Below are 13,478 nucleotides of genomic sequence, written 5' to 3'. Positions count from 1 at the left end.
CACTGAGCTATGATCCGAGAGGGTCTTCCCCATGTGTTGGGCTCGGACGACCGATCCCAGTAGGGAGCGGGAACAGAATATGTGGTCTATCCTAGTGTGTAGCTGGTGCGGGGGGGAGAAAAAGGTGTATTCCTTTTCCCGTGGGTGTGTGCCGCGCCATACATCTGCCAGGTCCCATCCCTCCGCCCACTGCGCCAGTGAATCCGCCTGTCTCCTGCTTTCTGTGGCATGTAGGGGGGGGTGAGACCTATCTAGAGTAACATCCAAGACAGCATTAAAATCTCCTCCAATCACCCATTGGTGATCCGCCCAGTCCGCAAGGACCCTATTGACATGCACCAGAAAATCTGATTGGCCAGAATTTGGCGAGTACACACAGCCCAACACAATCGTTTCCCCATCCAACAGGCCCTTCACAAACACATATCTGCCCTCATTATCAATTCGCTGTTCAATCGGCTTAAAAGGAACAGAATTGCGGAACCAAATTGCAGCCCCCCTAGAGAACGCCGAGTAGGATGTGGCAAAAAGTTGGCCCCTCCACTTCTTCCTGAGTTTCAAGCCTTCAGCGCAGTTCAAGTGTGTCTCTTGCAGGCAGGCTATCATGGCGCCTCTGCGATTTAGTTGGGCCAGTATCCTGTGTCTCTTGTGAATCGAGCCCATGCCCCGCACATTCCAGGTGCACATGTCATAAACGTTAAGCGGTCCCATGACTAAACCTGTAATGCAACCATGGTGGGACCGTGGGCGACCATGCCAAGCGCATCATGCCATATGATAAGAGTGTCGTGTAAACAGCTAACCCCTCAACATTAAGGTCCTCGGGCCAACGGGCCCGTGATCCAAACCAGGGTGCCCAACATGGGCAGAAAGTAAACAGTTCCAAGTGCATACGGTGGGGGAGAGTGGGCCTCTCGCGTCTAACTTGTACTGGCCTGCGGTGGTGCGGCAGCCCTCCGTGAAACCAAATCTGCTAGTTACCCCCCATCATGTGAGGAAATGCGTAGATCATACATTACCACCCGGAACTCGTTCAGGGTGCAAGCTGCCAGTGTTAGTAGTCCTCCGCCGTCTGCGCCGTGATCTTGGGGAACAATTGTAGGCTGTCCGCCGACCCCGACACTTCAGTGTGTGTGCCGGAGACGCCGGTCTGATCTCCGTCAGTGACCGCATCATGAGCAGCGAGGGCTTCCTCAGTGAGGTGTACCACCGATGATCCGCCGGTCAAGCGGTCCCCAGCGGGCCGTCCCCGTGATGAAGATTTTTGTGAAGGGGCTCGCCCTTTATTAGAAGCCTGGTGACTCCGGTCCGATGGACTCCTGTGTTTCGCACTCCCAGATGCCGAAAGAGGGTCTTGGGAGGTCGGCGGCGTCAGCGTAACCTCCATCCACTCCTCTGCCTCCTCAGGTGAGTCAAAGAAGTGGGATTTGTTCTCATAAAGAATCTTGAGGCGAGCGGGGAACAGGAGGGCATATTTCAAGTCTCTTTCCCGCAGTCTGCGCTTCACCCCCAAGAAGGTGGACCTAGCTCTTTGTACCGTAGGCGTGAAGTCAGGATATATGGAGATGTTCTTGTCTTCGTAGCGAATTGGTGCCTTCTCCCGGGCCAGTCTCAGCACAGTATCGCGGTCCTTGTAGTGAAGGAGTCGGGCGATCAAGGGGCGTGGGGGTGCCCCTGGTCGCGGAGGTCTTGACGGCATTCTATGCGCCCGCTCTACGCTGTATAGCGCCGTGAGATCTTCCGGGCCCGCCATCTTCCTGATCCAGTCCTCCACGAATTGGGTGGGATTCCTCCCCTCGCTGCGCTCCGGAATGCCTAGGATGCGGACGTTGTTGCGGCGGGCCCTCCCTTCCGCATCATCCACCTTGTCCCACAGTTGCCTGAGTTGTTTCTCCATGCCTTCCAGCTTCGCCGAGTGCTCCGTCTGCTGGGGAATGAGGTCATTCAGCGCAAGTTTCTGCTCCGACACCCTTTCTGCAAGTTTGTTATGGTCGGCTCGGAGGAGGGAGAGGCCCGTCGCCATGTTGTCAATGCGTGACTCTAGTGCCTCCCGTGTGGCCCGTATTTCATTAAGTATGAGGTCCAGCTTGGCGTCCTGCGAGCCTTTCCCAGTCGGGGGGATAATGTCCGCAGTGGATGAGGTTAGGGGGTCCTCCGAGCCGGTGGACTGCATGTCCGCCGGTGCGTTAAGTTCCTGGGCTCTGCCTCGGGGCTTCCCCATTGATCTGGTATGCAGGGTGGCGGAGCAGCAGACGTACTTCCCGCTCACGGCTTGCGCTGCCTGATAGCACTCAGGACAATGTCACTCAGGGCAATGTATATAGGCGTCCGTGCAGTCACCAGGGATACCACGGAGAAAAGAATAAAGGGTCTCACCCTCGAGCTGCGCCAGGCCCACAGTGCAGGATCCTCGACAGTGTAGTGGCGCTCAGTGGGTGGTCTTCCTCCCAGACGCGGTTCCGGTCACCCCAGGTTGGTGTGTAGGGGCAATAGGCCACCAACGGGGGGTCCGGTGGAAGATAGCAGGAGGGAGGTCACGGCACCACAGCCGAGCCGGAGGAGCTATGCAGCCCGGGAACCACCACGGGCGTTTCAGGTAGTCGGGCCCCGCAGGATCGTTCCGGCACCCCCTCTTCACTGTGTAGGGGGGGGGGGCCGCGCCAATGTGTCAGGGCTGCGACAGTCCCACAGCCGCAATGCGCCCGGTGCAACTCAGTGTTCCGCGCTGGGCGTTGGAAGGGCCTGGGGTGCTGGGTGAAAGCAAGATGGCGGCTGGACCCTGCGGCGGCGGGAGACCGGAGCGGGTGATCCCCGTGTTCACCACAGGAACAGTGAGTTGGGCAGCAGTGTCTTTTGCGCGTCAATCCCAGGCCCCAACTCCTCACCGGTGACAATCAGGCGCGGAGTCTCCTCGCTGTCCGGGTAGGTGCCGGGGTGGCTGCGGTGGCGGTGAGCCGCGATCCGGGCAGGTCGGTCGGAACGGGCCCCCAGGCTCGTAGGTTGAACGGAGATAGTGCGGTGGTAGAGGGGACCGCATCCGACGCCGATCCAGGCAGCGCCTCCGGGCTCCGCAGTCTCGCTCCCCTCCGGAGTACGCCAGCAGTCAGCCAACGCAGCACAGCGGCCCCGCTCCCAGGCCAATCGAGGCCGCGGCTTGCCACGAGGGTTCAGGCCTCCGGGATCGCCGCAGGTCCGCAGTGCCTCAGCGGCGCCCAAGAGGGGTGAAATGCTTCAAAGGTACGCCGCTCACTCCCTGAACGTCGGGTGTGAAGACGGGGGGAGGTAAAAGTGCAGGATGACAGGATAATCCGCGTGTATTCAGGGCTCAGGACGGAGCTCCTCGGCTACACGTCCGCCATAGACAGCTCTCGGCCACGCCCCCCCGCAACGACAGTGTTATATGAAGGGACAGTAAGTATATATGATATACATCCCTACAACTCAGTGGGAGCTGGTATGTGGGCCCATGGCTCCTGCTAGGTAAATACCATGCATTTTGATGTAGGACTAGTCGCTAATACCTAGGTTCTCGTCCGTTTTTTAATCCACACCTGTACTGAAAGTAGCCTGAAGTTGGGGGTGTTTTCTGTAACCAAAATATTTTTTTCTTTGTGTGTCTCTCAGTCACTCTTTCTGTTGTTAGATGTCCAGGGAGGTGATTGTTGACCTAGGTTGCCCTGATGAAATTGCCGCTAATATAAAACTGACAATGAAACATGTTGGCCGTCCTTGAAGAGGTCTACAACATGCTGTGTTTTTAACCTTGTGCAGACTCACAATTGGGAATAAAAATGACACGGCTGTGTATGAGTCTAGCCCAATTTTAATAGAGACTTCTTGAGTCTCATTTTTTCACAGGGTCTTTATTCTTTCTGCTACACTTTTTTCCTTCACTGGACACATTACACTTGTTTTCATTTGAGAAAGTTATCGATGATGACAAAAACGTGGGCAAGCTGGTGAGAACCCACCAGTACCTCCTCTGGTGGTGTGCACGTGAAATACTTTCTCTTCTCTCTACACATTTTTTGTAGCACACATACCCTTAATCAGAGGGGGTATGTTATGTTTTGAGTGAATTGACTGACCACTTCGCTTTCCTTTCTTTTTTGCAAATGTTTTAAAATCAAGTGGACATGGAGGATTCGGTCGTACTGTGCTATTGAATAGCTGGCTGTGGTCAAAGATAAGAATATCTTCCTCACTCTAATCTTTTAAACAATAAATTATTGAGAAAGCGTCTATTAATGCCAGATCTTTGATGTATGAATACTTGATATTTTGACCACAATATTTTGGAAGCACAATATTCAGGAGTCAAACGTAACATGGATTATCATGTCAAGAGCTTATGAGGCAGAACTGCTTGGCTTACAATCAACTAAACCTAAATGGCATTGTTATTTCAATCTCCCTACCAATATGAAACATCTCTCTGAGCAGTATGATGCCTATAAACCCTCATGTAATGGCACATTGTCAATGTGTTAAACCACCTGCTTCTTTTTGAGGAGGCAATGGTGCAAATCAGTGAAACAGATGCAGATCTTTGTGAAATTCTGTCTTCCATCCACCTGGGGATCCTGATTTGCTTTACATTTTCTGTAATTGCTTAAATCTTCTAGGGGTTGGATAACATTCATTTATCAAGAATTTGAATATAGCCACACCTATTGTATATAGTGTACAAATTCATGCCAGCTGTTGGCCGGCTAATCAGCGACATAAAAATTTATAAAATCTTTACTTTTAAAAAATGTTTTTTATTTATTTTAGTTTTGAGACCAAGCATTGACAATACAAATTCATTTTTACACAACAGAATTGGTTATTAATAAAAATGAATAAACAAAATTATTTCGGTACATAGTCCTTCGGTACTACAGAACATTCCTAGAAATTAAGAATATGGAAAGCAACACATGAAAAAATAAGCAAGAAAACAAGTGATTACAAAGAAAACGGTAATACGTAAGACAATAGCTGAATTCCATTAGCCGACCCATTCCATCACCGGCGCCCAAATCCTTGTTGCCAGTTGTCGCCTCCTCCCCCCTTTACACGAGAAAGCGGAAAATTCAAGCCTATGGATAGCTAACAATCTTGCTCGCCACTGCATAAAGGTTGGAGCTTCCGAGGAAAGCCACTGAGATGTTATGCAAAGGCGAACCTGCGACATAGCTATGAATATAAGGGCTGATTGACATAAGGAATTCCTGCCTGTTAAAGTATTGCCAACATCAACCCCAAATATCACTAATGCCGGGGTCAATACAACACTGATCTTAAGTATAGAGTTAATAAAGCACTCAATGTCTTCTAAAAACCCGGCAAGGGATGGGCAGGAATGAAACATGTGTATTATATCGGCAGCCAGCAACCCGCAGCGAGCACAAGCATTACCCTTTATGACCCCCCACTTTGCAATCTTAGCAGGCATGTAGTATAAATCTAACATTGCCATATAGCTTTGAGTCTTAAGTGAGCCTGATATCATAACCTGACTGGCAAGTTCTAGCACCGGGGTTAAATCAATACCTGTCCTTCCAAGTTTCAATTCCCACTTAAGACTTTGGGCGGTCAGATCATCCGGTAGGGTAGATAATATATGTTGATATACCGTTCCTATTTTACTTCTTTTCATAATCAATTCAATGATTGGTACTTTATCCAGAATACCTGGTGTTCTCTTCTGATATTTATAAATGAAACTTTGAATCTGTAGATATTTGAAAAAATCGCATGGAGATAACTGAAATTTGTTCCTAATTTCACTATAAGGTAGGACTTGTCCATCCTCCACTATATCGGCCAGCCCATGAACGCCCTGCCTTTGCCAACTAAACATTATATGATCTTGAAAAATGCTAGGAAACACTCGGGTAGCTTTAAAAGACGTATACAAATTTAAATTTGGGATAGTCAGTTTCCTCTTAATTATCCGCCAAATAGTACATGCAGCAATCATAACTTTGAAACGAGTTCGCTTATAATAGCTGGGCTCCAGGACCTCAAGTAAAATGCCCTTTGCAGCAGATCCCAGCCCTATCTCAAAAATGGTAGGGCGATTACATAATGGTACATTCGCTTTATCACCACAAATCAGCACTCCCATTACTTGTAGCATTGCTGCCCAATAATACATGACGAGACTGGGAACCGACCAGCCCCCCCGATCTCGAGGAAGGCACATCCATTTAACTTAGCGACGTGAGCGCCTATATCCCCACAAAAACCTATAACACACCCTGTCTGCCTTGTTCAAACTCCTTTGGGAAAATAAAAGAGGAATAGTCCTAAATAAATATAAAAACTTAGGGAGAATTAACATTTTAATAACATTGCAGCGTCCATATAAAGATAAATGTAGACTATCAAGTCGCTCTAGTTTAGTGTTCACTGCATCTATCACAGATAGGATGTTTAGATCCGGAATAATATGCACTATGGGGCTTATACGCACACCTAGATAAGTGGCTTCAGAAACAACTGGGGCATCAGAAATTAACATACCAGGCATCTGAATCACCTGAGTCTTTGAAACATTGAGCTTGTAGCCCGATACTGCCCCGAAATGCTCGGCAAGCTCCTCAAGTTCCCTAAATGCAGATGAGACGTCAAATGTTATAATGACTATATCATATGCATAGGCTAGCAGATTATATGAAGTATTACCAGCTCTTATCGGTACTATATTCTGATTAGCCTCAATTTTAGAAAGAAAGGGGTCAATATACAGGGCAAACAGCAGGGGTGAGCAAGGACACCCCTGCCGCGTGCCCCTAGTAATAGCAAAAAAGTCAGTCTGCTGTCCAGAAATACGTAGTTGTGCTCTTGGAGAGATATACATTGCATAGATTGCCTGTACGAATTCAGCAGGAAATCCCATCCATTTAAGTATAGCCCACAAGAACCCCATGGAGACCCTGTCGAACGCCTTCTCGGCGTCCAACAGGATCAACCAGAGGGGAGAATTCGTAACATGAGCCCAATCTAATAATGCAATGGAGCGCCTGACATGATCCATGGGAGAGGTGTGGCGCCATGGCCAGGGCGACTGACGCTGGAATCTGGGGATCAGGGTTCGATCCCCGGCTCCGGCGGCAGGTTAGCCCAGCACCATGTGACTCTGGGCAATAGCTCGCTTAATCTTCCCGACGGCCCCCAGCGCCTAGAGACCCTTACGGGTGATTGTGCGCTTTACAAATGTGGATTATTATCCACTGTATCCCGTCCCGGAATAAAGCCATGCTGGTATATAGAAACCAACGGGGTGATCACTTGCGTGAGTCGGTTTGCCATTATTTTTGAAAATATTTTCGAATCACTATTGATTAGAGAGATCGGCCTACATGACGAAGGTAGTAACTCAGGTTTGCCTTTTTTTTTAACAAAACTATAATTGCATTTTGCCATGACTCAGGTACTATACCCTGCTGGGCGGTTCTTAATACAGCGAGGAAAAACTGTCCAATTTCAGCTAAGAATACCTTATAAAATTCTAATGGGACTGCGTCTGCGCCACTAGCCTTACCATTAGCCAAGGATTTTACAGTGAGCTCGACCTCCTCCCATTGAATGGGCGCGGCCAGTAGCTCAGCCTGTTTATGAGAGATAGTAGCAGTCTCAATACCTGCTAAAAAGTCTTCCACGGCCCTATCTATATTTAACCTAGAGATATCTTCCCTATAAAGAGAAGAATAAAAATCCAAAAACACTTCGTTGACCTTTTCCTGGGTATCATATATTATTCCATGTTCATCTTGTATTTTTACGACCTGGCTCTGTATACTTCGCTGACGAAGTTTCTTAGCAAGGACCCTGCCAGAGTTCTCCCCGAACTCATATAGCTCTGTACGATACTGAAGATACTTTAATGCTAGGTCCTGACCAAAAGACTCCAACAACCGGGCTTTCAGAATTGCTACTTTTTGTTGACTGAGCTCTATGCCACGTCCATTCTTGATATTTAGAGTAAGATCAATTTCTGCCTCCCTAAGCTCTTTCATACCAATGCGCATACGTTCTTGTTCTAACTTCCACCTATAAGAGGAGAAACTTTTAGTCTCACCCCGTAATCCGGCTTTCAAAGTATCCCAAACCACTTGGTCTGTAGCCGACCCCCTATTAATATTCAAAAATTGGACTACCCATTTTTAATATGTAAGCAATATTCCTCCTCAAATAAAAGCTTCCTTTCGAACGTCCATCCCCTGGGAGGTTTCCTGATTCGAGGCCAAGGGCATTCAACAATCAAAGGATTGTGATCCGAAAGAAGCCGTGGTGGGCAAGAAATAACGGAGGCAGCTGCCACCGGTTTTGAAAGAAAAACAAAATCTAGTCTAACATTTTTCTTATGAGGTATAGAATAAAACGTAAATCCATCTTCCGTTTTATTATGTAAAAACCATAGATCCTCAAGGTAATGTTCCTGAAGAAGAGCCTGAAGAACTTTAAATACTTGTGGCTTTCTCCCGACATAGTAATAACCTCTGTCTAAATCAAAATCGCTTGGAATATTAATATTCCTGTCTCCACAGAAGAAAAGTGGGCTAGGCCATGCTGCCAATTCTACATCCAAATATTTGAACACATCAGGATCATCTAAATTCGATCCATAGACATTGCAAATCGTTAAAGGTTTGCTCCCTATACACAGTTCTGCTATGGCCCACCTACCCATTCTATCCCCCAATGTCCTTTTACATATACCTACACCACGCCTTATAAATATGGCTACCCCTCTAATCATAGAGGTCTGTTTAGAACAGACTAAAATCTCAAACCCATAGAGCCTGAGAAACTCCCGCTTCCCCCACGGTACATGTGTCTCCTGTATACATAATATGTCCAGTCGCATAGAATTAACAATTTTAGAGAACAGAGCCCGCTTTTTAGGATCATTGAGGCCACATACATTCCAAGTACCTATAACAAGTTTATCCTGCCCCATCAAAATATAGAAAAATCAAACGAAGATTAGCTTTCCTCAGCCTTAATAATGTACCGAGATACCTACAGGCCGTCATATAGACAAATTGTCCTGCCAATTCTGCAATGTTAGTCTCAATTTTTCTTGATTTTAGAACCTCCAAACCCTCCCGCCCCCTACCCTGTCGCTCCCTACCACGCCCACCACCCCCATACCCCCACCACCCAAAAAGAGGCTTAAGGACCCTGTCCTCAGCGATGTCGAGGTGCTACAACCGTTCCCCCACCCCATCAAATTCCCTACCACACTCATATGTCACTCTCTTTCCTTTCTCTGAAACAAATTGTCTCTTCTTAGCAAATTTAGCTTAAATTTTAGGCACCCTGTTCTTAAACCAAGTCAATAAAAACTGTAGATTACGAAGCTACATGGCTACAGGGAAACAGAACCTATACATTGCCTAAAACATAAAACACAAAAAGAGGGGCTTCCCCTGCACTGCCTTTACATGCATTACACATTGACGCTTAAGTAATTAACAAAGCAAAAAAAGAGCAAAAAGAGCAAAGTGCCTTATTATAGCAACAAGCGTACTTAAATAAATGCTTATCCTTAGAAAGAGATATACACCTATTAATGCTTCAGTGAATAACCAAAACAGTGATTAACCCTTCCCACCACCCTATAGACCTAGTACAATTAAGCAAAGAATTACAAAATCCCTGTATCAAAACCCAAAACAATGTGACTTATTTCTTAATATTCTTCTCCAGGTCCTTTAGATAGTCCTGCGCCATCCTGCCGGATGTAAAGAACCGCGTTTGACCATTACTGATGACCTTTAGTTTAGAGGGATTAAGCAAGAAGACCTGGGCTCCTGTTGCTTGAAAGGGAGCGATTAATTTCCACATTTGCCATCGTTCATTGACAGTTGTTGGGCAAAAATCCGGGCGGACAAAGAAATCGCACCCCATACCAGATCGTTTTTTCTCCGGCCTTGCCAGATCATAGAGAGCTTCTCGCAACAAATAGTTATTCAAGCAAATTAGTATTGCCCTTGGGTATGAATTCTGGTCACCCTGTCTCCCACGCTGCCGCACCACGAACGGGAACCTGTGGGCACGGATTACTTCCTTTTCCCAATTTCATGAGGCCAATTCTGGAAAAGCTTCCTTGAACAACTGGACCACAAGCTTACGAGGATCTGCCCCCTCTTTCGTTTCTGCAATTCCTAACACGCATAGATTGTTACGGCGTGCTCTATTCTCTAGGTACGTGAGCTTCCAGTCTACATCGGCCTTAGATTTCTGTATGGACTCTACAACGGTTTGTTGTTTCGCTAGTGTATCTACTACCGAGGACACTCTCTCCTCTACTTCTACCACCCGTGACGTTTTTTTCAGATTAAGTTTTTATTAGCCGCCGTACAGTGTTCTGCAATTTCTTTACAGCTCCTTGCGTTCGCTGACCCTCAGTTTTTGTTTCACTACGGTGAGTCATTACAGTCTTATAGATCAAGCCAAGCGTAATTGAATCCTCATCGAGCTCTTCATCCAAATTGATCTGTGTCAAAGGCTGGATTCGAGCACGCTGTGCTTCTTCACTGATATCCGTTATTTTCCTCACCGTGTCCTGGGAAGGAGACAGTTCGAATTCATCTCCTTCTTCATCATCTGGGAGGTCCCCCCAGTCCCCAAGATTACTAGCACTATTCAGTTCATGTTCCTTGTCATATAGGGTCGTTAGGTCTGACATTGAATAGAATTTGCCATCCTATTTAGATTCAAGGCCTTTATCCATTCCCTGAGCAGATAGTTCACTATTAACTCTTGGCTGAGGGGCGGCAGCATCCATTACCCTTACCGATGTGGCTACTACTAGCGGAGCCGGATTGCCCTTTGTCACTACAAAAGCCTCTTTTCTGCCAGCACCCACTATAGGAGTACTACGGAGGGTTTCCACTTTATTTTTCTCCGTGTATTCCTGGGCTAGCTCCGCTATCTCTTTCGGCTTGGCGCCCCGTCTTTTGTCAAACATTGCTGCGACCGGCTTTTGTTTAATGGGTGTCTCTTGACTCTGGTGGGCTGCTGAATCTCGATACAGAGACTGTATGGCTCCCAAAGCCCCTTGCCCCCCTTGCACTAACATCTGTGAGTCAAAATCTAATCCAGGCTGATGTTTCGCAGTCTGCACATTAACGTTTCCAATACCAGCCTTCACACAACCGGAACCGCCATTGTCGCAGGTAGTAACCAACTTACAAGCAGCCCCCAAAGTTTTGGAGCCACCATCAGCAGTAGCGTTCTGTTCTCCACCCGTTGAAGTCTCGACCGGTGTTTCAGCGTTCACACCGCCCTTATTCCTCGCACCACCCTTTCCCTCCGGCGCCATCCTTGCCACAGAGAAGAAATAAAGTCTAATGCAGATTTTGCAGATTTTTAAAGGGCTTGAAGAAGGTACTTTCGGCAAAAGTTATTATTTAAACGATAGAAATAAGTTCTCTTTGTCCCCCTTTACCTGAAACGCCTCAGGCAGAGCAAGACCCGTCGCGTCTCAGATCCGAAGTACAGAAATCCTTTCGGTAGATTGAGGAGCTGTGCTGTGCTGGTGTTACTCCGCAATGAGCCTTTCAAAACTTCATCCCGCCTTGCAGCTTGCGACTCGGAAACTAAGCCGAGCACAAGGTGGAGTGATTCTCACGAACAAACAGGGCAAAAAAAGGCAATGGTAGGCAACGGTAAAAATTTATAAAATCTTTACAAAATATTAATTCCATCTTCTATTGAAGTCAGGGAGGCAGATGAATGAAACACTTGGGTCTTGGTCAGTCCAGGGAGGTTGAAAATGACTCATGTTATTTATTGTACTTCATCCCAGAAAGGACATTCTGAAGTGGGGATGTGAAAAGCTCAGTTAAACTCACATTTCAATAAGGTCCCTAGTGTGAACTTCACAACAGTCTCCTCAACCAATTTTTCCATCCCTCAGGGGTAGGAATCTTGCAGGCCTTATTTCAGAGTAAAACAGAAAAGGTTGTGGAAACAGAGCTGGCACCAGCACTTTTTTGTTTGAGTATTACATGCTATGTGTGGAATTTCACACTGAGGGCCTGCTTGTGAGTTTTGCGGTCCCACCGTCGCTTCAGATTCACTGAAGCTGATTAGACGGTCCTCCCACCCAATTATGATGTTGTTGGATTGCCGTTTGAGAGATCCCTGGAGTACCGCCAACACCGACAGCCATTCGCCGACCGCCCTGACGTCGATCGGGGGAAAACAGCTGTCATAGGGCGGTAACGAGAAGTTTCACCACTGTCTGAATTATGAGTTGGCTTTCCGATGAGCCGACTGTGGAGGTGGGACCACCTGCTTCGAGTCATCGGAATTGAGGGAATTGGGGTTTCTCCCTGATTTTCTTTTCATCTCTACAGCCTCCCACGGGGATCCCTTTCTCTAGGTCTACGAATTCACAGTATCTTGACCCCAAAGAAAACAACCCTGTTGGTGCCACAATCCAGGTAAGTCAGTTTTGTATTATTTACCGATTGACTGGTCTGGGCAAATATGACTCCAGCAATGGGAAAATTCTCATAGCCTGTATTTCATCACATGGGTCATGCATATGTGTACACTGCACTCACAATATACACACCATCATCAACATAAATGAAAGAATACACACCGCTGTCAGAAATACTGCTGTGGGGCCAGCAGATACATCATAATACGGCAGGCAGGAGATCTCTGCGGCAGTGGTGTTCATCAGACCGCCGGCACAGTAGTCCGGCGGTGGGACCGACAAACTCATAACCAGGCCCTGAGATAGCATGGAAGGGTGGGCATTCTCCTACAAACTATTATGTCTTTTGAATAGCAAATTATCTTTCCTTAGAGATTTTAATGTTTTAACATCTCACGGCAAATAGAGCATTCTTTAATTTTTTATGTGGATCTTAGTATTTCACAAAAATGCCTTTTTAAGAAGAGCACATCTTGGATTTAATCTTATCTTAAGAAGGCCAACATAAGTGAGTATTTTCCTTTCTCTGCAGCAATTTCCAGTTCCTTCTTACCAAACATCAACAAAGCTGCCTCCCTGTATAATACAGCTTAAACTATTTGGATATTTAGTAAGGGTGGGCGTTGTGCTTCGCTCCTTCCACAGAGCGTGCGTAGTGTTGCCTACTTCGCAATTCGCAAAGTAGGCGAAGTAGGCAGCACTACGCACACGCCATGGCGGAGCGAAGTAGCCTGCCACCCGCCCCCCTCCAGCCCTCTTGTAAATGCCCTGGGGATGAATTAAAACATTGTTAAATGAATTAAAACGACTTACCTGACATCCGGCATCCTGGGGCTCCCTCTTCCTAGTTTCTTGCCACTTCTTCCTGACAAATGCACATGCGGGGGCGCCCACGCATGCGCATTTCTTGCGAGAAATGCACATACGTGGTGCTTCGCGTAGCCCCACTACACCCACTACGCCCAGGCCTAATATTTAGACGCAGATTACTTTTAATGAAGTTTCCATGTCAGTTCTTCACCTTGAA

This window comes from Lissotriton helveticus, chromosome 10 (genome assembly GCF_964261635.1).
Source record: "Lissotriton helveticus chromosome 10, aLisHel1.1, whole genome shotgun sequence".
NCBI lineage: Eukaryota > Metazoa > Chordata > Amphibia > Caudata > Salamandridae > Lissotriton > Lissotriton helveticus.
Note: the sequence above shows the minus strand (reverse complement) of the source record.